Source organism: Leopardus geoffroyi, chromosome X (genome assembly GCF_018350155.1).
Source record: "Leopardus geoffroyi isolate Oge1 chromosome X, O.geoffroyi_Oge1_pat1.0, whole genome shotgun sequence".
Lineage (NCBI taxonomy): Eukaryota > Metazoa > Chordata > Mammalia > Carnivora > Felidae > Leopardus > Leopardus geoffroyi.
The window spans coordinates 110188282-110212328 of record NC_059343.1 but is presented as its reverse complement, the minus strand read 5'-3'; positions in this window follow the sequence as shown (position 1 = coordinate 110212328).

Below are 24047 nucleotides of genomic sequence, written 5' to 3'. Positions count from 1 at the left end.
GTTTTTCAGGCCTTTTAAATTACTTGAACACACCAAAATATTTTAAACCATAGTTTCTAGTGAATATCTTCACAATAGGCCTATATCATTCTGCCTATAGGTACTTGACCCACTGGTTGGACAGAATTAAGTTTAGTCTTGGGTTTAATATTTGTCTCTACCATTTTTGCTCATTCATTCATCTTTTAGTCCTTTGCCTTTACTCTGCTGATCATTGTTAATGAGCATTACTGTGACAACTTTGGTGACCCATGTAAGGAATTAGAATAAATGTTGACAATAACCCATCTTTGGATCCTCTCAACAGTATCTGATGAACCTGTGCAGACAGAAACTCTCAGTAATAATGTCAGTTTCTACTCAGAAGAGAGCCAATGTTTGCAGGGAACAAATATTTTATTTAGCCTAAAACCTAATGCAAGCATCATAAATGCATGTGCTTTAAAGCAAATTTCCAAGTCTGGGAGCAAGGACATTATTTTCATTTCACATCAAGACTTGAAGGGGAACCCCACTCTGATCTCCTACCTCAAACCCATCCTACCCAACCCCATCCCATTCTTCAACTGAGAATGGGACTTCTAATGAGCATGTGAGAATACACCCCCCCCCAAGAAGGATAGAACAATTTGCTGCCTCCTTGTGAAAAAGAAATAAACAATTAGCCCCTTTTCAATTTCCTGTTGTTGTTAAAAGACGTGTAGCTGTGTACTTCCCCTGAATGTTTGAGTTGCAGGTGTTTTGAGATGGAATCTGAATGTTTGTTTTTGTTTTGGTCTTTAATTGACCTAGAACATCTTATCCCAAAGTTGTGGCCGTCGTTTCTACTAAATCTTTGCAAAGCCTAGTTGTTAGAAGAAGGAGGAAGAGGGAGGAGATACGGAGAGAGGAAGCGGAACAGGAGAAGGAATCTGTCTCTTATCAATCTACCTTCAAATCTAAAAAAATGGTTGTCACTCCTTTGTGTGTACAGAATTTTTGGATGCTTAGCTTTTGTGTGTTTTATTGTTTTAATTTTTGTCTTTAAATTTCTGGAAAAAGAAACAACTTTAATGGAAACTGGTGTTATCTGGCACAACTACCTACCTAGTAAAGAGCACAAGGTGGGGGTTCGTAGAATTGATGAGAATCTACGTGCAGTGAACGCGAGCTGTGTACCAAACACCCTCCTAGCCGCTTTCCCAGACAACTTTATTGAGACACCACTGACACACAATAAACCGTTCATAATTAAAGCCTGTACTTTGATATGTTTTGGCATATGCACACGCCCATGAAATCATCAACATAATCAAGATAATATTCATTATTAGTCACAACCCAAAGTTTCTTCCCGTGCCTTTCTAATCCCTCCCTCCCGCCCATCCCCTGTCCACCTGCTCCAGGCAACTACTCTTCTGCTTTCTGTCTCCATCGATTAGTTTGCGTCTTCTAGAATTTTATATAAATGGAATCATGTTGTACGTATTTGTATTTGTCTGGCTTCTTTCACTCAGCATAATTATTTTGAAATTATCTAACTTGTTGCCTGTATCAACAATTCATTCCTTTTCACTGCCGAGTGTTTTGCTGCCCCACTTTGTTTAGCCTTTAACCTGGTGGTGGGCATTTGAGTAGTATCCCAGTCTTGGCTATAGAAATAAAGCGAAGAATATTCTCACACAGGTCTTTATGTGGAAATTCGCGTTCATTTCTTTTGGGAGTAGCTGGATCCTATGACAAGTTCAGGTTTGACTTTTTAATAAATGTCAAAACATCTTCCAACGTGATTGTACCATTTTAAATTCTCACCAGCAGTTTGTAAGAGTTCCGGTTCTTCCACATGCTCACCAACATTTGATACGGTCAAGCGTTTCAATCTTAGTGGGTGTGAAGTTCTCTCGTACTGTGATTTTCATTTGCATTTCCCTAACACCCAACGGGATTGGTCATCTTTTCAGCTTATTTGCTATGTGTATATCTTCTTTGGTGAGATGCCTGCTCAAACAATTTTACCATTTTTGTTGGGTTTTTTATTTCATTACTTCATTTTGAGATTTCTTTTCCATATTTCTATCGTTCTGTATTTTCTGCCATTCTCTGCCTTACCTTAGTGCCTTTTATGTTAGAGAACGAGATTCAGGTTCAGATTTAAAATTCTTTCCAGTATTTATTACCTTGCCAATCATTCTGTATTCTAGATTTGAGTCTTTTATTTGGATACAAGTCCTTCATGTGGTTTGCAAAGATTTTCTCCTAGCCTACAGCTTGTCTTTTCATTCTCTTCACAGTTTCTTTCAAAAGCAGAAGTTTTTATGTTTGGTGAAGTCCAATTTCCTAATATTTTTACGGATCGTGTTTTGGAGGTTGTATCCAAGAAATCTTTGACTGCTTAAAGTTTTTTACCATATTATTTGGCAACAATTTTAAACATACAGCAATGTTGCAAAAGATAGTGTAAAGTGTATGTGCATAATAACCTTTACCTGGCTTCAGCACCTGTTAACATTTTACTTCACTTGCTTTATCATTTACTTCGCTGTCTCTTTCTCTCTCTCTCTCTCTCTCTCTCCACCCAATCCCCTCTTCTCCTGAAACACTTGAAGGTAAGGTACATACATCACATTCCTTTACCCCTAAATACTTCAGTGTATGGTCCTGTAGGGTGTTATCAACTTCATAAATTTACACTGATATACTAGACATACTATTTTTTATCTAATCTACCATCCATGTATCCATACTGCGCTTTTTCCAGTTTATCTAACAACAACCTTTATAGCATTTCCCTGCGTCTAGTACATAATTTAGTCTAGGATCAGGTATTGCATTTAGTTGTGATGTTTCTGTAGCCTCTTTTAAGCTGGAACGTTCCACCAGTCTTCTTCATTTTTTATGACATTGACAAGTTCAATGTTCCATTTTCGGGGGTTTATCTGATTCATGATTATCTTCAGGCTATGCATTCGAGGCTGGAGTACTACGTAGGCGTTGTAATTTTCTCAGGGCATCATATGGAAGGTACACAATGTAAGAAGACACTTTAATTTCATGAAAATATCCTGCTCCTCACCAAAATTTCCACCTAGATTTAATGTCCACTGATTTTCCTTGTATCCAACCTTTATTATGATATTTACATAATACTGACTTTTCAACTCCAGTGCCTCCTCCACACTTACCAGTCAACATTCCGCATGTGTCTGAAGGCAAGAGCTTTGCCTTCTTCCTAGTTACTTATTATTCATACGACCTCATGATTTTCCACTTCTCCCACAATAGTTTATCATTATTACTGAATTGTCTTGATGCTCAAATTATCCCAGATTTGGCCAGTGGGACTTCTTCCAAGCTGTGTCCTTGTGACAGCCCCCCATTATGTTTTGAGCATTTCATTGCTTTCTGGCATGACGAGATGTCCTAGGCTCATCTTGTACCTTCCTTGTCGTAGCCCTGGGAGTAGCCATTTCTCCATGTTTCCCTAGTTCCTTTAGGTGGATAATGATGTCATAGACCAGGATTTTGGCTCAGATGTTTAAAAATTTCCAGTATTTATTATCTTACAAATCATTAGTTTATAGATGCCAAGTCTAACATAGCTGTTTGGAGAGTTACTGCCTAATATGGTTGTGTAGTTTTTACCACAAACTATATTTTTAACATATGTTTTCTAAAATAATGCCATTAGTCTCAATCGATTGCAATATGACCAACACACAGAATCTGAGAAAGCAGAGCTACGAAGGACCCTTGTAAGTAGCCACTCCATCACCTCATTTTATAGCTGAAGAAACTGAAGCCCAGACAAGGTAAGAGTGTTGTCTAAGATCATAAAATCAGCCAACAGTGGATACCATGTGCTCTGTCCAGTGTTATCTGCTTTTTTTTAACAACATTTAAAAATGTTTATTTATTTATTTTTTGAGAGGCGGGGGAGGAGCAGAGAGAGAGGGAGACAGTGGATCCAAAGCAGACTCAGCACTGACAGCAAAGAGCCCGATGTGGGGCTCGAACTCACAAACCATGAGATCATGACCTGAGCTGAAGTCAGACGCTTAACTGGCTGAGCCACCCAGGCACCCCGTGTTTTCTTTTTTAATAATTTTATTAAGTTTTTAATTTTAATTTCAGTTTAGTGGAATAACATACACAGTGTTATATTAGGTTCAGGTGTACAATGTAGTGATGTAACAATTCTATGCCTTACTTAATGCTCATCATGGTAAGTGCCCTCTTAATCCCCATCACCTATTTCAGCCATGCCCCCTACCTCCCCTCTGGTAACCATCATTTTGTTCTCTATAGTTAAGAGTCTGTTTCATAGTTTCTCTTTCTCTCTCTCTCTCTCTCTCTCTCTCACCTCTGTTCGTTTGTTTTGCCTCTTAAATTCCACGTATGAGTGAAATTCTATGGTGTTTGTCTTTCTCTGACGGACTTATTTCGCGTAGCATTATTATCTAGCTTCATCCATGTAGATGCAAATTGCAAAATTTCATTCTTTTTATGGCAGGATAATATTCCATTACACACACACACACATCATAATACAATACTTTTTTTAAATCAAAATACTTGAAAAAAAAATCCCTGTGAATTCTGAAGTTCCTCAAAGACTATAAGCATAGTTGGGACACCTGGGTCGTTCATCTGGTTAAGCAATCCTACTCTTGATTTTGGCTCAGGTCATAATCCCAGGGTCATGGGATAGAGCCCCATGTTGGGCTCTGTACTGGTTGTGGAACCTGCTTGGGATTCTCTCTCTCCTTCTTCCTCTGCCCCTCCCCTGCTCTTCTCTTCTCTTCTCTTTTATTCTCTTCTCTTCTCTTCTCTCTCTCTCTCTCTCTCTCTCTCTCAAAAAATAAAAGACTATGAGCATAGTTAATAGCTACACACTTTGGTTCTAGTCTGGGTATAGCTATCACCAAGGGGTCAGCATTGAGCACAATTTCTTTAATAACTGTATTAATGATTTTAAAGAGGAGGACAGCTCTCTGCCAGCTTTGAAGCCTTTAGAAAACATAAGTCTAGAGCCATTATTTTAATTAGCTAAGCCCACAGCAGTCTGTCACTGCTCTTGCCTCCATTTACCCAAAAAGGTTATAGAAACTCAGGGAGTTTAACCAGTTTGTCCAAGATGAACACGTGAAATGATGATAAATAGCATTTGAGATGACACCTTGTGTCTCTACATCCTTGTCCCTGTGACTGGCTCCTGGCTATTCACCTCTGCAACATGAGGGTGGGGCACCTAGACCATCCCCTGAACTGACAGTGCGTATTAGGGGAGAAGCCGCCAGACTGGAAAAAGGAAACACCCCCACAAGTTACTGCCTTTGGCTGACACAGATGTCTGAGGTTGGCAGAGAGCCTAAAACAGAGGGGTTATGCTGTCGCATTCTCTTGTGCAATGGGAAGTTTGAACCTGTGGAATCTCCTTGGCCGGAGGTCTTCACGACAAGTTACATAACCCTCTCTCCCTAGTCACCTAAGTCAAATGTACCTGGAATTACTCTACACAACTGTTCTCCTAAACTTCAGATCACAAGGCTCCTGGAGGGTGATGGGTGGGACGGTGTTAGAGAAGCTGCCCACCGTTACACACCCAGTCACTGTTGTCTGGAGACTGAATCAACAATACATCTCTCACTTACGTACACTCTTGTTCTTCAAATAGATCCAGATGTTGTGATTGATACAGCAATTGCTCCTGAATTTATACTAGTGTCTTTTTTTTTTTTTTGCCATCATGCATTTTCTCATTTAACAGATAGCCAAAGTTCAAAATGTTATTATGTAGAGTGACAACTTTTCTTTTTTTGATTTAAAGTAAAACTTTTTTTTAAACATTTATTTATTTTTGAGAGACAGAGAGAGACAGAGCATGAACAGGGGAAGGGCAGAGACAGAAGGAGACACAGAATCTGAAGCAGGCTCCAAGCTCTAAGCTGTCAGCACAGAGCCTGTCATGGGGCTCAAACCCATGAACCACGAGATCATGACCTGAGCCAAAGTCGGGTGCCTAACCAACTAAGCCACCCAGGTGCCCCGCATAACAACTTTTCTTATGTTCATACTCTACAAGGCCAGTGTCCTCGGGACTATACAATCACCAACATTTCCTTATGCAAAAGAATATCCTCTCACTCAGAAATGCATTTCAGGATACTTTTACAGAATCCACTCCCACTCATAAAATAGCAAATAAATTGTTCAGGATCTTCCGGTTCAAAAAGACAGAACACATTAGAGAGAGTTCTGAAAAGTGCAATGGCATGATTAAATAAGAGATGGATTACAGAGACTTCTTACAAAGAAAATGGAAGTGGACATGAGTTTGAATAAGCACCAGCAGGGGGATGAACAGGGAGGGGATGATAGCTCGGTGATTACCTAGGCGATGTAAGTGCCCAGAATACAGAAGTATTATTGTGCTGCATAGCAGCTAGAAGTATCCTATCTGGGATTAAAGTAGGGAAAAGCAGGAAATTTGCATTTCCCACAGGTACTTCCTATTTCACAGCGATCACAACACAACGAAGTTCAGAATAGAAAAGCAAAGAAATAAATCCATTGTGCATTCAATAGTTGAAAGGGGAACCATGGAAAAACTGTGTATATCAAGGAAAAAACTGCAAAGAGGAGTTTATACATGTAATAACTTACAGGATGTCTCAAGTGTATTTTAAAACAATTCGTTCGAGGCTCAGAACAAATGTATGCCAAAGTTCAAAATTATCACATGCTTGGAAAGGAAGTCCTGTATGGCTTGATGGGTTTGGAGAGGCTGCCAATGTTTTTTTTTTTTTAATTGTGGTTTAAAAAAAGGGGGAGGTATAACATAACATTTATCCACTTAACCAAACCATTTTTTTAAATTTTTTTTACAACGTTTATTTATTTTTGGGACAGAGAGAGACAGAGCATGAACAGGGGAGGGGCAGAGAGAGAGGGAGACACAGAATCAGAAACAGGCTCCAGGCTCTGAGCCACCAGCCCAGAGCCCGACGCGGGGCTCGAACTCACGGACCGCGAGATCGTGACCTGGCTGAAGTCGGACACTTAACCGACCGCGCCACCCAGGCGCCCCTTAACCAAACCATTTTTAAGTGTACAGTTCCACAATGATAAGTATATTCACATGATTGTAAAAAAGTCTCCAGAACATTCTCATCTTGCACATCTGAAACTCTGTGCCCATTAAACACTAAGTCCCCTTTTCCTCCTCCCCACAGCCTCTGGCAGCCACCATTCTACTCTCTGTTTCTATTAATTTGACTACTTTAGATACTTGATATAAGTAGAATCACACAGTATTTGTCTTTTTGTGACTGGCTAATTTTATTTAGCATAATGTCCTCAAAGTTCATGCATATTGTAGCATGTGACAAGATCTCCCTCATTTTTAAGGCTGCATACTATTCCATTGTGTATACCACATTTTGTTTACCCATGCATACATCCATCAGCATTTGGGCGGCTTCCACCTCTATTGTATTGGGAACAGAGACTGTCAATGTTTTTTTACTTGTACTTTTCATCTGAGGCTTAATCCATTTGTATAAACACATATAATGTTTGCTATTCTTTTTGAAATCAAGGGATAGAGGATTAACTGTTCAGAACTACTCATTTCCCCTCTCAAGTAAACAAGCCACACACATGTGCACATGTGCCCACGTGCGTGCCCGCACACACACACACACACACACACTCCCACCACTAACAGGCAAAAGAAACAAACAAGCAAAAACGACTCTGAATATCTGAGTGTTCTACCACCAAACAGCAGTAGAACCAGTGGGCACCTGTTAAACTACAGGGTCTTTTTTTTTTTTTTTTTTAATTTTTTTTTCAACGTTTATTTTTGGGACAGAGAGAGACAGAGCATGAACGGGGGAGGGGCAGAGAGAGAGGGAGACATAGAATCGGAAACAGGCTCCAGGCTCTGAGCCATCAGCCCAGAGCCCGACGCGGGGCTCGAACTCACGGACCGCGAGATCGTGACCTGGCTGAAGTCGGACGCTTAACCGACTACGCCACCCAGGCGCCCCTAAACTACAGGGTCTTAAAGTTATGCTTTGTTTTGTGCTCAAATAGCACAAATTTTATTTTTTTAAGTGGCACAGATTTTAAAATACAAATTATCTGTAAGTTCCTTAGATATTATATAACTCTTTTTTTCAAAACGGTGGGATAATATATCCTAGATAGAATTCAGGTCACTTTGCTCTCTGGAGCAAAGCCGCTGTGACTTTCAAGGCAGCAAGTATTCAAACTGTCATTGAGATGTGCCAATAGGTTGCCCCTCTGCTCTCAAGTGACATGTTCCTTTTGCAGGGGCTTCCGACGACGATGCCCTTTCACTTTGGAGTCTCTCTCTTTCTCAAAACCAGTACCACCTTTGCTGCCTCATCTGGGAAATACAGCACAGAACAGATGAGTAAGGGAGGGAGAGAAATATTTAATACCTTTCTCATTATGTTTTAAATAATCAAATCCCTGGCCTACACTCACCCATACAGCTACAGATGTTCTCTAAATTGTCACATGTTTGTCATTTCCCCCCTCCCCTAAATGTTCCCAAACTAACAGGACGTTAAATGAGAAAATGCCTTTCCATAAAATTTGCTTATTTTACTATTTGTCTCCCTCAACATAGCATCCTTCTCATCATCTGTAATGTGCAATCAATTGCATACCCCCGGGAAGGTTGTTCATTGGCCATTTACATGAGTGAAGAATGAGGAAAAGGAGACACTTCAGAGAATAGAGGTGTTTTAATAACCTCCAATTTGAATCTCTTCTCACTACCCACCCCCTACTGACATAATCTAACAAAAATCACTACCCTCACCCTCTCTCTGACAGGATGCTTCATAGTTTCCCTTATGTGATACAGTATTTTATTTATTAAGGATATGCTAGAACTATGCCAGGCCATTAAACCCTATGGGAATCCCTATGCTGGCTGAAACAGGGAGATCACCATGGAGATATCCCTGCTCCACTGGACGATCAGCAACAGCTGTTGAGCCAAGCTTGGGAGCCCTCTCCGACTGCGTATCCCACAAATTGCATTAGGTAGAACCATAAATGCCGCATCTCACTTAGTGTCATAAGAATTAGACATTTTCCAGTAGCTTTGCCTTGAAATCGGAGCAGTCAACAGTTCCCAGAATCTTCCATACCTATTTGAAATTCCCTGACCTTCAGTGACTCCTCTTGCTGTCAGTTAGATGGATGGAAGTCTTCTGTAATCAATCTCCACCCAAATGTTCACCCCAAGCCCTGAGCTTAGCAGGTAGGGGAAAGCAAGGAGGTGTGGGGGGCAGACCGTCTTCGGAGGGCAACTTAGAGTCTTTGCTTCTTTGATATCATATGACACTAATGCACGGCTTCTACCAAATATACACTGAGGTTTAGAAGAATAGCAGCCTTGCTCTACGACGTGTTGTGACCCGCTTGCTTTCCAAAAGTATGGTGAACCTTGAAGAATCTGAGCTGAGTTGACAGCCAGCAAAGAAGCAAAAGACCTCGAGTGAGCTGCACAGCTTGGTCAGCAATTAATTAGGGCCACATAATATTTACAGGGAGCTCCAATCCCTGGCTGATTTATCTGCAGACATGGCTTTGTATTCCCCACTTGTAACCAGCAGCCCCAGTCTACTATGAGTGAGAGTTTCTTCTGTGGCTAAGGAGAAAAGTGGTGCTAGGAACTGAAAGCGATAGAGTTCATCTCAGAAACACTAACGAGTACGATTTTCCTTCAGAGGCATGATTCGCTCTCACCTGCCTACAGAGTCTGATCTCAGACTTGAAGCAAAGGCCGAGTCTGGGTTCTCTGCTACGAAGTCAAAGAACAAGAAACCCGATCTTCTCGTAAGTAATGTTCCCCCAAAAGGACTATCTTGACTGCATCATTGCCTACTTTAAGGATACCTTAAGAGAAATCTTCCCGGATAACTCCCTACGTGCGTAGCTTTGTACTAGGCACTTCTATAAATGAGACTTAATAAAAAAAAGTTTCAGGGATCTTGAGACACGTGATAGGGTAGTATTTGTGGAGATAACAAGGGAGTAGAAAAGTAATAGGTAGAAAAGTAATAATGTTCTAAAACAAATCTCTAAAAAAAAAAAAAAGGTCACTGAAGAAAACCCATTAGTAGGGAAATTATGAACACTTGTAATTTCTCGATAAGCAGTGCAATCAGAGTCTTCTCCTAATGAATATACCTATGTGGAACAAACTATGAATTTCAAGAGCTCCTCATGAGAGAATGAACACAACCTAGAAAAGATATGCAACTAAACCAATCTGTTATATGAAAAGTTTAGCAGATCCTCAATCCAACTATTGAATAATTGATGAAAAAAATCAAGTCAAAGCTTTGAGCTGTAACAGTTAGAACAAATCAAGCTATATGTGGAGATAGGGTTAGTATTAAAAGGAAGTTCATAGGTGGGTCACCTTGTTAGCTCAGTAGGTGGAGCATGGGACTCTTGATCTTGGGGTTGTAAGTTCGAGGCCCCCCGTCGGGTGTAGAGATTGCCTAAAAATAAAATCTTTTAAAAAAGGAAGTCCCGGGGCACCTGGGTGGCGCAGTCGGTTAAGCGTCCGACTTCAGCCAGGTCACGATCTCGCGGTTCGTGAGTTCGAGCCCCACATCGGGCTCTGGGCTGATGGCTCAGAGCCTGGAGCCTGTTTCCGATTCTGTGTCTCCCTCTCTCTCTGCCCCTCCCCCGTTCATGCTCTGTCTCTCTCTGTCCCAAAAATAAATAAACGTTGAAAAAAAAAAAAAAAGGAAGTCCTTAGGTGAAAAGTGAGAGAACTAGCTCTAAGATTCAAGTTTCAAAACCCAGAATCATAAACAAAAGAAAAGTCGTGTATATTTTTGATTACAAAAACAAACAGGAAAAAAAACCCCACATATGCACTCCAATATCAAATTGGTCAGCACAAACCTTGCAACTAGGAAAAAGACAAGTCCCAGTGAGAGTAAACACTGAGTGGGTGCTTTATCATCAAAGTTTAATGCACATCCAAAGGATATTTTAGCAAGGATCAAAGACAAAATCTGAAAGGAAGGAAAGCATAGAGGATTCTTACAATGCCAAAATAAGTATATTGCTCTATTTAAAGATAGAGCATGAAAGACCTTAAGAAAAGGACCTGTGACTCAACACAAAGGTGATATTTAACCTGCAAAGCTTCCCATATCGGGATTCTATAAAGCTAGAAACAGGACTCGTGCAGTCACACAGGACTTCACACTTGGAAGGGCCCTGCACTTGGTTTAATGTTCTCCCGTTGCCATCTTTAAATTAATAGTTTTTGCACAAGAGAGCTCACATTTTCAGTTTTTACTGGGACCCACAAATTATATAGCTGTCCTGGCAAAGTTCATACCCAAGGAATTTTTGAGAATGGGGAAAAGAAGAAGCAAAGGAGAAAAACATAGCTTAATAAATACAAAGTAATAGAAAGTTGCTATTATTTCTATGTTCTAGTTTCTGTATCAGCTCTTGAAACTAATGGTCTCTGTGTTAGAAAAGCTATCCCAGATAAAAGACCTTATTCTGATATTTCCCCATTCCCTCACTGTTAGGGGTTTTGTTTTGTTTTGTTTTTATAGGTCACATCTTGAAACCCAGTTTCTAATGTTTTGGTACTGAGAATAGACTTATGATAAAAGATCTATCAACTCTTTCATTAAGTAATATTTGAGTATTAAAATCCATACCAGGAATGGAAATGGTTGAAACCATCTTAGCACAACTGAAGAATTTCTGAAGGAAAAACTTGATGTAGTTGTGTTACAAGAAATACACAGCAAATTGTCCTCTCAGCCACTACTGAATTATAAATAGTTTAAACATCAATTTATTGCTTTGGGGATCTCAAAAGCAAGAGGTGCCACCATTCTAATTGCTTAAAAATTCCCATTTGATATCCAAGGGCTTGAAACAAAGCCTGATGGGTAATGTCATCTTAGCTAAAGGCAATCAGCTAAACAAATCGTTAACAAGATGCTCATGTTAAGTGCTGTGTGCCCCCAAAAGGCATTTTATAGCTCAATCCTTTGAAAAATTACATAAAATTTGGTGACAGGCAATGGATAACTGCCAGACTCTTTAAAGCCCTACTGAATGCAAGGATAGATCCAACCTCCTTTTCTGTCACTAATATGGAAGCAAGGCACTAGGGATTCTCGCCCCGTGATCGCAGCTGCAGAGTGTGCAGACCCTCTACAGGAGAGTGGTTTTTTATTCGACAATCAACAACATTCCTCAAGATGGCATAAAACTTTCTCAGTTTGGGCATATCTGTGTCAGCTGGGGTAGGAATGATAACAGTGGCCAACGTTGCCCGGGTTTCCTACGAGCTTTCTTGAAACACAAATCTAAAAAAGGCTTAGGATGGACGTACCAAAACCCCACTTTGCGAGGTGACCACAGGAGTAGTCAAGCTTTTGGCAACAATTACTCTCTATCTTACCCTATGCGTGGGGTATCGCATGATACCCAATTCTTCACGTGGGGTATCGCAAGTGTGAAGAGCTCTGAGAGAGAGAGAAAAAAAAAGCTTTGTTTCTGGCTGGAGAGAGAGAACACCAGCAGGACTTCCCCATAATTCTCCAGAACAACAGCGATAAGGGCCAACACGTATCTTGTGCTTAACCTGTGTCAAATACTTTGCGAACGTTAGCTTCCCAAATCCTCACAACGTGAATCGATATGTGGTACACATGAAACTAACCTGCTTTGTTTTACTGAATTATAATTGACATATAATAATAGTATGTTAGTTTCATGTGTACCACATATCGATTCAATGTTTGTATACATTATGCGATGCTCTCCGCCATAAGTCCAGTTACCATCTGTCACAATATAAAGTTATTACAATATTATTACAGTCCACTCCACCACATCTCGTGAAGGGGGTGTATTTCATACCAGAAAGACAGGCTTTAAAATAATTAAGTCTGAAATCGCCGCTTAAATTTTTGTAATGTTTATTTTAGTTTCTGAGAGAGAGACACACAGACAGAGTGTGAGTGGGAGAGGGACAAAGAGAGAGGGAGACACAGACTCTGAAGCAGGCTCCAGGCTCTGAGCTGGCAGCACGGAGCCCAACATGGGGCTCAAACCCACCAACCATGAGATCATAACCTGAGCTGAAGTCAGACACTTAACCAACTGAGCCACCCAGGTACCCCTGAAACATCCACTTAAACACCTATGCATGTTGTCACTTAACTGCTCAGACACTTTTCACTGCATGGCATAACAAATATCCTATCTGGAATTCAAAACCCTGTCTGATCTGGCCCCAGCCACATTTTTACACTCATTTCTTCCTACTCTCACATATTTTCTGCCTCAAATATTAACTGAACAAAAAAGCAGTAGGGGCCCCACTAGTTAGCCCCTCAGTTATTGAAAACAATACACCCTCCTTCTTCTTCCTCCCCCAATCACTAATGAACTTAAGCAGTTAGGGAGCACCAACCGTTTGTCTCCTCAGACTTTGCCACTAAGACTCTTTGAGGACTATTTAAATCAAATTGTTATTGTGGAGAGAACCATATGTACATACAATTAGAGTAATTATTTCATTCAACAAACACTTAGTGGAACTGGACTGGGTTCTAAGGATAAACACAAGCACAGGCTCTACCCTCCAAAAGTCTTCAGTCTAAAATATCACAATCTCTTCCCAACTGCTGCCCTAATGTTTTCACCTTTGTAGTTACATTTCTTGAAAAGTCTATATTCGCTGCATACATAACATTATCTACACTTCTTTCCATAAGCAACAACAGCCTACCATTTCCCCCATAGTGAAATCCTTCTTACCAACTCAACAACTATCTTCCCCACCTTTTAGTATAAATCCAATAGACCTATTTTGTTATATTTTTTGACATCTCTGGGATAATTGATATTATTGATCTCACCTGCCTACTTGAAATTACCTCTTCTCCCCCTGTTTTTGTGGTAAAATATTCCCCTGGTTTTCCTCTCTATCTTCCCCTTCTTGATAACCCATATGGGTTCCTCTTAAGGGGTGATATGACCCAAGTTTTGCTCTTAGCCCTTTTCCATTCTCACTTTACATTATTATTTTTAAAGTTTTATTTATTTTGAGAGACAGTGAGTGGGGGAGGGACAGAGAAAGAGGAAGAGAGAGAATCCCAAGCAGGCTCCACGCTGTCAGTGCAGAGCCCAACGTGAGACTCAAACTCATGAACTGTGAGATCATGACGTGAGCTGAAATCAAGAGTTGGGCACTCAACCAACTGAGCCACTCAGGCACCCCAGTACATCATTATTTTCCAAGGTGTGGATCTGGGAACACAAGTGGGTCATGTGTCATCACAGCCTAAGTGCTCGGTAAAAACGTAAATTTCATTGCCACTTACTATTTTAGAATCTCACAGCACCCAAGAATCTACATTGGAATTCAGTGTATCCCAGATACACTACAAATATTGAAAACCAATGTTCTATATAAACAATATCAATTGAACTATGTAAATCTTTCCTATGGCTTCAGGTACCAGCTATCTACTGAATGTAGAGGCTGGGATGTTTATAGTTGGCATACAAGAAAGTTGAGAAAATTTCTTTGAGATGGCTTCTAGATTTTCTGTAAAGCAGAAGCTGAGGTCATATTCTGAAAATGAGAGCATAGGATTGGAATAGAAATGAGAAAAGCAGTGGATCAGTGAAATACATGTCTGCTGAATAGTGTGGATGCCCCAGTTGATACTGGGAAAGTATCATGTAATTCTTCTGTATTTTGGAGAGGTTTTTTTTTTTTCCATCAACCTTGATATAGATGTAGAGAGAGCAAATAGATAGATTGACCCAAAAGTTGAATTTTTGCCAAGAGGTGTGAATAAAAAATTATGGGTCAAGTAGTTGAGGATTCTTAAGAATATAAAAGTTATGGACAATAGGATCTAGGCTACATAGGAAAGGAAATCACGAGAGAAAACTGATAGAGGTTTCGATGCCACCAAAACACAGGTGTAATAAGAGCAACAGAATGAAAGAACTGGAGAAATGAGTGGCCATCGCTAGAATGGCAAATCTGAATTTCAGATTTCAGAAATGAAACAGTTTTTGGTAATGACGATGTCCAAAGTGTTGACATGAAAGTGGGTAGTTGAAGTGGAGAGCTGAAGAAGATTAAGGAATAGAGAGACCAGTGTATCGGAAAGGTTGTCCACTGTGCACATTTGAAGTCACCAAGGATGATGATGGCAGGGCTTGGAATGGAGAATGCTGTGAGTCGAAGTCTCCAGGGAATAAGGAAGAGTGGCCAATGGCAGCAGGAGGGGTTGAGTATCTTATCTATTTCAAAATTCTGATTTCTTGAAGTGCCAAATTCCTTATTGTGGTATCCAAGATTTTTCATATTCTGATACCAGCCTAAATTTCTAGCCTGGTTGCAATCTATTCACCATTACATGACCTCCATTTCAGCCTCAATATGCTGTCGCCACTCCCACACAAATGCCACATCCTGCATTATGCATTTCCTGATCTCTTCTCTGAACTTCGGTAGTATTTTATTGGAGCCATAACTACAATCTAGGGCTTTTATTACAGTTATTTGCATACATGTTTTCTCTCCTACTACTGTCTTTGATTCCAGGGATGATGTCATATACATCATTGTAATACCCAACTTAGCACCTAGTACAGTGCTTTTCACATAGTAAACAATTGACAGATATTAAATTTATAATGTATTAGTTTATATGATACATTTATAATTGTTCATACTAAATTTACAAATTGAAGAAAAATTGGTAAGGTTGTTCAATTATAACTGGAATATGTTTGGACTAATTGTAGAACTGCTGAATAAGTTAAGCAGAAATACATGTTTATTCACTCGTCCTAAAAAAGGAATTTAGTTTTTATGGCTGGAAGATCCTGCAAGCTAAACAATGGCATAAGAAGAATCTGCACAGAGTCTGCTTCGATAAGATATGAGAGTTTCTGATTGGAGGCAAAGAGTCATAAGAGATTAAAACATTCTTGCAACTTGAAGTACGATAGTGATTTCCTAGAATGTTGGCTCCTCTTTAGAAAATGTTATTGACAAGAATGTTTGAAGGCAATATATATCCTATGAACACATCAAAGCATAATGTAAACAGGATGAGGTGACATCAAATAAAATGGGACATAAATATCCTGTGTGCTATATTCACTGAACGTTACGGCCTAATGCTGCTGGAATTGTTAAGGTATGTTAAGTAGCCTGGATTTTGTTTCGTTGTTTAGTAAATTAATCCTAATCTAATATATATGTAGGTACACACATATATATACACAGATTATACAGATAGTATATATTATATATGTGCATATTTTTTTAAATTTTAAATGAAAATAACTATATTTGGTATTTTTAGTGTGAAATCACTCTTACTGGAAATCTTAATTTCTGAGAGAAAATAGTTATGTTCCCCTTTAGGATTTTTCCTTGCACCCCAGAGAAATCCAGTAATTTATTCAGGAATACTCTCCTTTCTCTCAGAACAGTCCTGAAAACATACGGGTCAAATCCAATGATAATGAAACCAAAGGGTCGTCTTTATTGTCCACTGTTGTTTGGGATGAATAAGCTACAGCTGGAGTTTTTCCTTTTTTACACTTTTTAAACATTTATTTACTTTTTGAGAGAGAGAGAGAGAGAGTGAGAGAGAGGGAGAGAGACAGTGCAAGTGGGGGAGGGGCAGAGAGAGCAGATCCAAAGCAGGGTCCGAACCATCAGTCAGTGTAGAACCCAACTTGAGACTCGAACCCACAAACTGTGAGATCATGACCCGAGCTGAAACCAAGAGTTGGGTACCCAACTGACTGAGCCACCCAGGAGCCCCTATAGCTGGAGCTTTAAAAAAAAAAAAACTTTATTGAAATATAATTGATGGCCAAAAAGCTACATATATCAATGTATACAACTAGATAAGTTTGGACATAAGTATACATCCATGAAACCATCACCACAATCTATGCCATAAACATGTCCATCACCTCCAGAGGTTTCCTCCTACCTTATTTATTGATTTATTTAAGTGATAAGGACACTTAACATAAGGTTTACTCTCTTAGCAAAGTTTGAAGTATAGAATATAATAATACTAGTAATTATCTAAAATAGTCAAACTCCTCGAAGCAGAGGGTAAAATGGTGGTTGTCAGGGGCTGTGAGAAGGGGCAAATGAGTTGCTATTGGTCAAAGGGTGCAAAGTTTCAGTTATACAAGATGAGGAAGTCCCAGGGCTATACTTCCAGCATAGAGTTTCTAGTTAACAATACATTGTATTGTGTACTTAAAAGCTAGAGCTTTGGAATTTTTGTAATAAAGGTTTTGTTATCTGCTAGAGAGGTACTTTAACCTTTAACACGGAGGTCGGTGTTCTCTCCCCTAAAATGGAAATTTTAGCTCCTACCCAAGCTACTAGTGGTCCTTAGAATGTGGGTAAAGAAAGGTGGGGGTAGCAAAGTTATGGTTGGGAATTTCAGAGAGAAGAAGCATTGTGGCAGGAGTTTACAGTCATAAAGGCTGCAGTTATCATTAGGTGAAATGATGTACTGAAGCCAAGAACTTGTTCATATTTCAAGTCGAAACCAAATACCACACACGGCCCATATCAGGTGTTCCTCACGTGTACCTTCCACATCTGGAGTCAGAGACCATTCGTTAATGTTTAACTGCAAATACACGTGGAATGATATTCCACATTGGGAATGATACATTCAAAGGAGTCCTGAAACTACCCCACAACTTACTCCTTTGCCTCTATCAGAGCTAGTATCTTCTCTGAATGTGTATTCTTCAGAAGAGTCCACTGACCTCCCTTAATGTGGAAGAAACAGCTCCCACGAGGGGCTAACTAGGGGACTCCTTTTTGAAAAATAAATAGGGGTGAAAATCTCCACCTGAACAGCTAGTTGAGAACCGTGGACTCTGGGAAGGAGACATGAGGCAGGTAAGTTTTGATGCTGAGGCTGGTAGAGAGAGGCTCAGAGCGCTTCATAGGATAGGCTTGGTCAACACGATGTTGGGAATCTCACCACATAAGCCTTAGACAGCCAGGTACAATGGACAGATAGGCAGGGGAGGCCTGAAATGGAGAGCAGAATCCCAAACCAAAGTCATGCGCTTTACAGTTCTTTTAAACCAGTTTGTCTGAAGAATAATTTACATAAAGTAAAATTTATTCCTTTACAGCATACAGATCATTGAGTTTTGAGAAACAAATACACAGCCATGCATCACATAACTACCACCACAACCAAGATACAGAATATTTTTCATCACACCAAAGAGTTCGTTTGTGCTCCCTTGAGGTCCGTCCCCTCCTCGCAGCCTAAGCCCTTGACAAACACTGATCTGCTTGCTATCCCAAAGTTTTGCCTTTTCTAGAATACCGTATGAATGGAATCACATAACGTGGTGTGTTTTGTTTCTGAGTTCTTTTACTCAAGCTTTTGATATTTTTTCTTTTGTTGTATTGGTAGTTCATTCCTTTTTATTGCTCGGTAGCTTTCCACTGGCTAGCAATGCCACAAATTATTCATCCTTTCAACAGACACATTTGATTTGTTCCAAATTTTTTGTTTCTATGAATAAAGCTGCTGTGAATGCTTGCATGCAGGTACTTGTTTTGAAATATGTTTTCATTTCTCTTGACTACCTACAAGTTGGATTGATGTGTGTGTGTGTGTGTGTGTGTGTGTCATTGCTATACGCTTAACTTAATGAGAAAGTGCCAAAGTTCTTTGAAAAAATTTTTTTAATGTGTATTTATTTTTGAGAGAGAGACAGACAGACAGAGTGCGAGCAGGGAAGGGGCAGAGAGAGAGGGAGACACACAATCGGAAGCAGGCTCCAGGCTCTGAGCTGTCAGCACTGAGCCCAATGTGGGGCTCGAACTCACGAGCTGTGAGCTCATGACCTGAGCCAAGGTCAGATGCTTAACTGACTGAGCTGCCCAGGTGCCCCCAAATCACTTTTTTAAATGGCTTATTATTTTGCAGTCCCAGCAACGATGTATGAGAGTTGAAGCTATTGTGCACCCTCACCAGCACTGACAAGATTTTGTCTTGTTGTAGATATTAGTCACTGCAGTAGGTGTGTAGTGGGAGCCCCCTGTGGTTTTCATTTGCACTTCACTATTGACTAATGAAGTTGAACTTCTTTTTCTGCGCTTATTGATCGTCCATGTATCTTCTTTGGTTAAGTGTCTATTCAAATATTTTACCTATTTTTCAATTTTAAGGTTGTCTTCCAACTATCGATTCTGAGTTTTATATGTGTTCTGGGTACAAGTCTTTTACCATATCTACTTTGCAAATATTTTCTCCCACTCTGTGATTAATCCTTGCCTTTTCTTTACGGGCTTGGGCAGAACAGCAGTTTTTAGTTTTGATGAAGTTCAGTGTATCCATTTATAGCCTTTTATGGTTTGGGTTTTATGTCCTAAGAATGATTTACCTAATTCAAAGTCACAAAAAATTTCTCCTATGCTTTCTTATAGGATTTCTATAATCTTAGCTCTGACATTTAGGTCATAATATATTTCGTGTTAGTTTTTACATATGGTGTGAAATAAAGTTTGAGGCTCGTTTGGGGTTTTTTTTTTTTTTTTGGCATCTGGATGACCAATTGTTTCAGCTCCATTTGCTGAAAAGATAATCTTGTCCCCATGGAATCACATTGGTACCTTTGTGAAAAATCAATTGATCATATAAGCCTGGGTCTCTGGACTCTATTCTGTCTATTCTCTTATTTACTAGAAATCTTCAAATCAGGTAGTGTTAATCGTCACATTTTGTTCTTTATTAAAATTGTTTTGACTATTCTAGATCCTTTGATCATTATATAAGTTTGAATATCAGCTTGTAAATTTATAACAAAACAAGTCTTCTAGGACTTTTTTTAATTGATTGTGTGAAATCTATAGATAAATCTCAGGAGAACTGACTTCTTGACAACACTGAGTCTTCCTTTGTGTCCATTTATTTCAATCTTTTACAATTTCTCTCAGCAATGCTTTTGCTTACAGCATCCAGTCTTGCACATATTTTGTTAAACTTCTTCCTAAGTATGCCATTGTTGAAGTTATAGCAAATGGTACTTTAAAATTTATTTTAAAATTCACAGTATTTCATTGCTAGTATATAGAATTACAAGTGATTTTCGTATAGCGACCTTGTATGGAGACTTTGCTAACTCACTTATTAGTGTGCTTTTGTAATTTTTTTCTGTAGGTTAGTTGGGATTTTTTATGCAAATGATTATGTTCTGTATGAATAAAGATGGTTTAATCTCTTATTACCAGTCGGGATTTTTTTTTTAAGTTTTTTCTTGCTTAGTTATATTTGCTAGAACTTCAAGTTCAAGAGTGTTAAGAGTGGGCATCCTTGCCTTGCTCCTAATCTTAGGAGGAGGCATTCAGTCTTTTCCCACTGAATATGATTTAGCTGAGGTTTCATATAAATCTCCTACAAGTTCCAGAAATTCTCTTCTAGTCCCAGTTTTCAGAGTTGTGGGGTTTTTTTTTAATTCATGAATGGGTTTTGAATTTTGTTAAGTAATGTTGCTGCATCTATTAAGAAGTTCATATAAATGTTTCTTTAACTCTATTGAAGTGGTGAATTATACTGATTGGCTTTTAGATGATAAACTAAACTTATATTGCTGTGTGTGTAAGCCTCTGTATTTTCTGTGCTTTGGAAAAACACCAACGCCATGATATTAACCTGGATTGGAAATATCCCTTTTAAAAATTATGCAATGGGGTCACACAAAATGTTAATAATGGAATCAGACCCATGGAAGAACTAAGAGAAAGGGTTTTTAAAAAATCAAATAGTAAAAGCCATGTATGTGTTTATTCTTGTACATTACTACTCTATACTAAGTGTTTCAAGACTGAATGAATGATAGTAGGATTATCTATGCTTTGTATCTGCTTATTTTCCACTGGGGTGGAGGGCATTGGAATCCCTTTTTTCATAGACTTGGTGCTGTGCTCAGGTCATACTAATTGGGAAGATGCTCTGAACCTGTGCACAGTGGGGCCAAATGTCAGAAAAGAGGCACACAATTATGCGGTGCATTTGATAACGTGTGTGTGTCTAGTTGTGGTTCCCAGATGCAAATGCATTTGGGGTCCTGTTCTCTATTATGAGTAGATAAAATCAGACCTATTTTAAAAATGTTTTCATCAGTTTTGTTTGGAAGCGAACAAGTGGAATAAAATAGAAGCATAGTGAGAAAGTGACTTGGAATACACTGCAGCTCCTGGCAATAATGGTGTAAATGTGTATTTACTGATATACAGATATATTAATGGATCTTTGTTAAGCAGTGGCTCAGGTTATACAAGCAGCATTTAGAAGTGACTCCAGTTCTTTAAATGGAACATCTGTCTAGTGGCGTAAAGGCACAGAAAATATTTTGGATACATACATATTCCAAAAGATTAACAGTGGCTTTCTATACGTTATGGGACCACAGGAAATTTTGTTTCTGCACTCACGTATCTACATTTTCTTACATGAATTTGTAGAACACATTGTGTATTAGAAAGCAAAAACTTTAAAGCATTTGCTTCACATAAAATGCTCTTCAGAAGTGTTTAATCTCTCTAAAAATGTAAATCAATAAGTAGAGAGACATCCTGTGCTCGCGCACTGGAAGACTTAATACTGTTAAGATGGCAGTACTACTACCAAAAGCCATCTACAGATTCAATCTAATTGATTAAAATAAAAACGATACATATCAAAATTTGTGGGATGCCATGAAAGAAGTATTTCAGGAGAAATTTATTGCACAAAATGCCTACAGTAGAAAAGAAAGCAGACTACAAATCAAAGACCTCAGGTTCTAAGAAAGTAGGAAAAAAAGAGCAAATGCTAACAAAGTTAATGGAACAAAGGGAGTCATAAAGATCCGAGTAGCAAACAATTAAATAGAAAACAGAAAAGCAAAAGAGAAAATAATGAATACAACCAAAAGCTGGTTCTTTGAGAAAAGAAACAAAATAAGTAAATCTCGAGTCAGACCGATCAGGCAAAAAAGAGAAGACATAAATTATTAATATCAAGAATGAGAGAGATGACATCACTCTAGATACTACAGATATTAAAAAGATAACAAGGACATACCATGAAGAGCTTGATGTCAATAAATCTGACAGGTGAGATGAAATAAACAAACTACCAAGTCTCATTCGAGGTTTAATAACCCTATATCTATAAAAGAAATTGAACCTGCAGTTTAAAACCTTCCCAAAAGAAAACGCCAGGCCCAGATGACTTCACTGCTGAATTTTACCAAACATTTAAGAAGGAAATAATAACAATTATACATAACCTCCTTCAGGAAATGTAGGAGAGAAAATATTTCTCAACTAATTCTATATGACCAGAATTACCCTGATACTAAAAGACAAAGGCATTATAAGAGAAGAAAGATACAGAGGCACCTGGGTGGCTCAGTTGGTTAAGCATCGACTTTGGCTCAGGTCATGATCTCACAGTCTGGAGGTTCAAGCCCTACGTGGAGCTCAGAGCCTGGAGCCTGCTTCAGATTCTTGTCTCCCTCTCTCTCTGCCCCTCCCCTGCTCACTCTCTGTCTCTCAAAAGTGAATAAATGTTTTAAAAAGCTTTTTTTAAAAACTTAAAAAATAGAGAAGAAAAATACAGACTGAAGTCTCTCATGAGCATCAATATAGACATTATTTCCGAAGCACCAGTGGATTGAATCCAATGATATATAATGAGAATAGCCTATCATGACCAAATGGGATTTGTCTCAGAAATACAAGCTTGATTTTATATTTGAAGATCAATCAATGTAATTCACCCTCTTAAAAAAAGTGAGTACCACATGCTGAATTTAACATATGCAGTAAAACAATTTGCCAAAAGCCAACATCCATTCTTGACAGAGACACTGAGCAGATTGAGGAATAAAAGGGACGTTCCTCAACTTGGTAAAGAGCATATACCAAAAACCTGCAGCTAACATAACTGATGGTAACGGACTACTGTCCTCCTAAGACCAATGAAAATCAAGATGTGTACCCTCATCATTTTCTATTCAACATTGTACTAGACTACTTTCCTCCTAAGACCAGTCAAAAGCAAGACGTATACCCTCATTGTTTCTATTCCACATTGTACTAGAAGTTCTGTTCAGTACACCAAGCAAGAAAAAGACATTAAAGGTACATGAATTAGAAAAAGCAAAACCCTTTATTTGCAGATGGCATAATCATTTATGTGGAATCTACAGAAGCTACTGGAACTGATAAGTGAGGCTGGTCAGACTGCAAAATATAAAATCAATATACATAACAATTACCTTTCTATATATTAGCAACAGATAATATGAAACACAAAATCTTAAATATCACAACAGCATCAAAATACGAAATCTTAGGAATAAATCTAACACTGTAACTATAAAGCACCACTGAGAGAAATAAAAGAACACCTAAATACATAGGGAGCTATGTCATATTCATGAGTTAGAAGGTTTAATTTTGTTAAAATGTCAATTTTTGTTGTTGTTGTTGTTTATTTTTGAGAGAGAGAGAGCGTGAGCTGGGGGCGGGGGGCAGAGAGAGAGGGAGACACAGAATCCGAAGCAGGCTCCAGGCTCTGAGCTGTCAGCACAGAGCCCGACGTGAGGCTCGAACTCATGAACCGCGAGACCATGACCTGAGCTGAAGTCCGATGCTTAACCAGCTGAGCCACCCAGGCATCCCTGGGATATGAAATTTCTAAAAACTGATCTATGGATTTCATGTGATCCCACTTGAGCTCCCAGCAGGCTTTTCGCAGAGTGTGAGAAAAGCTGCCTTACAATTCACACGACAACGCACCGGACTTAGAATAGCCAAAATGACTTTGAAAAAGAAGAGTTGGAGAGCTAACACTACCTGTTTTTAAAGTCTTAATATAAAGCTACAGCAATGAAGACAGTGTGGTATTGGCATAAAGATAGACAAATAGATGGGTAAC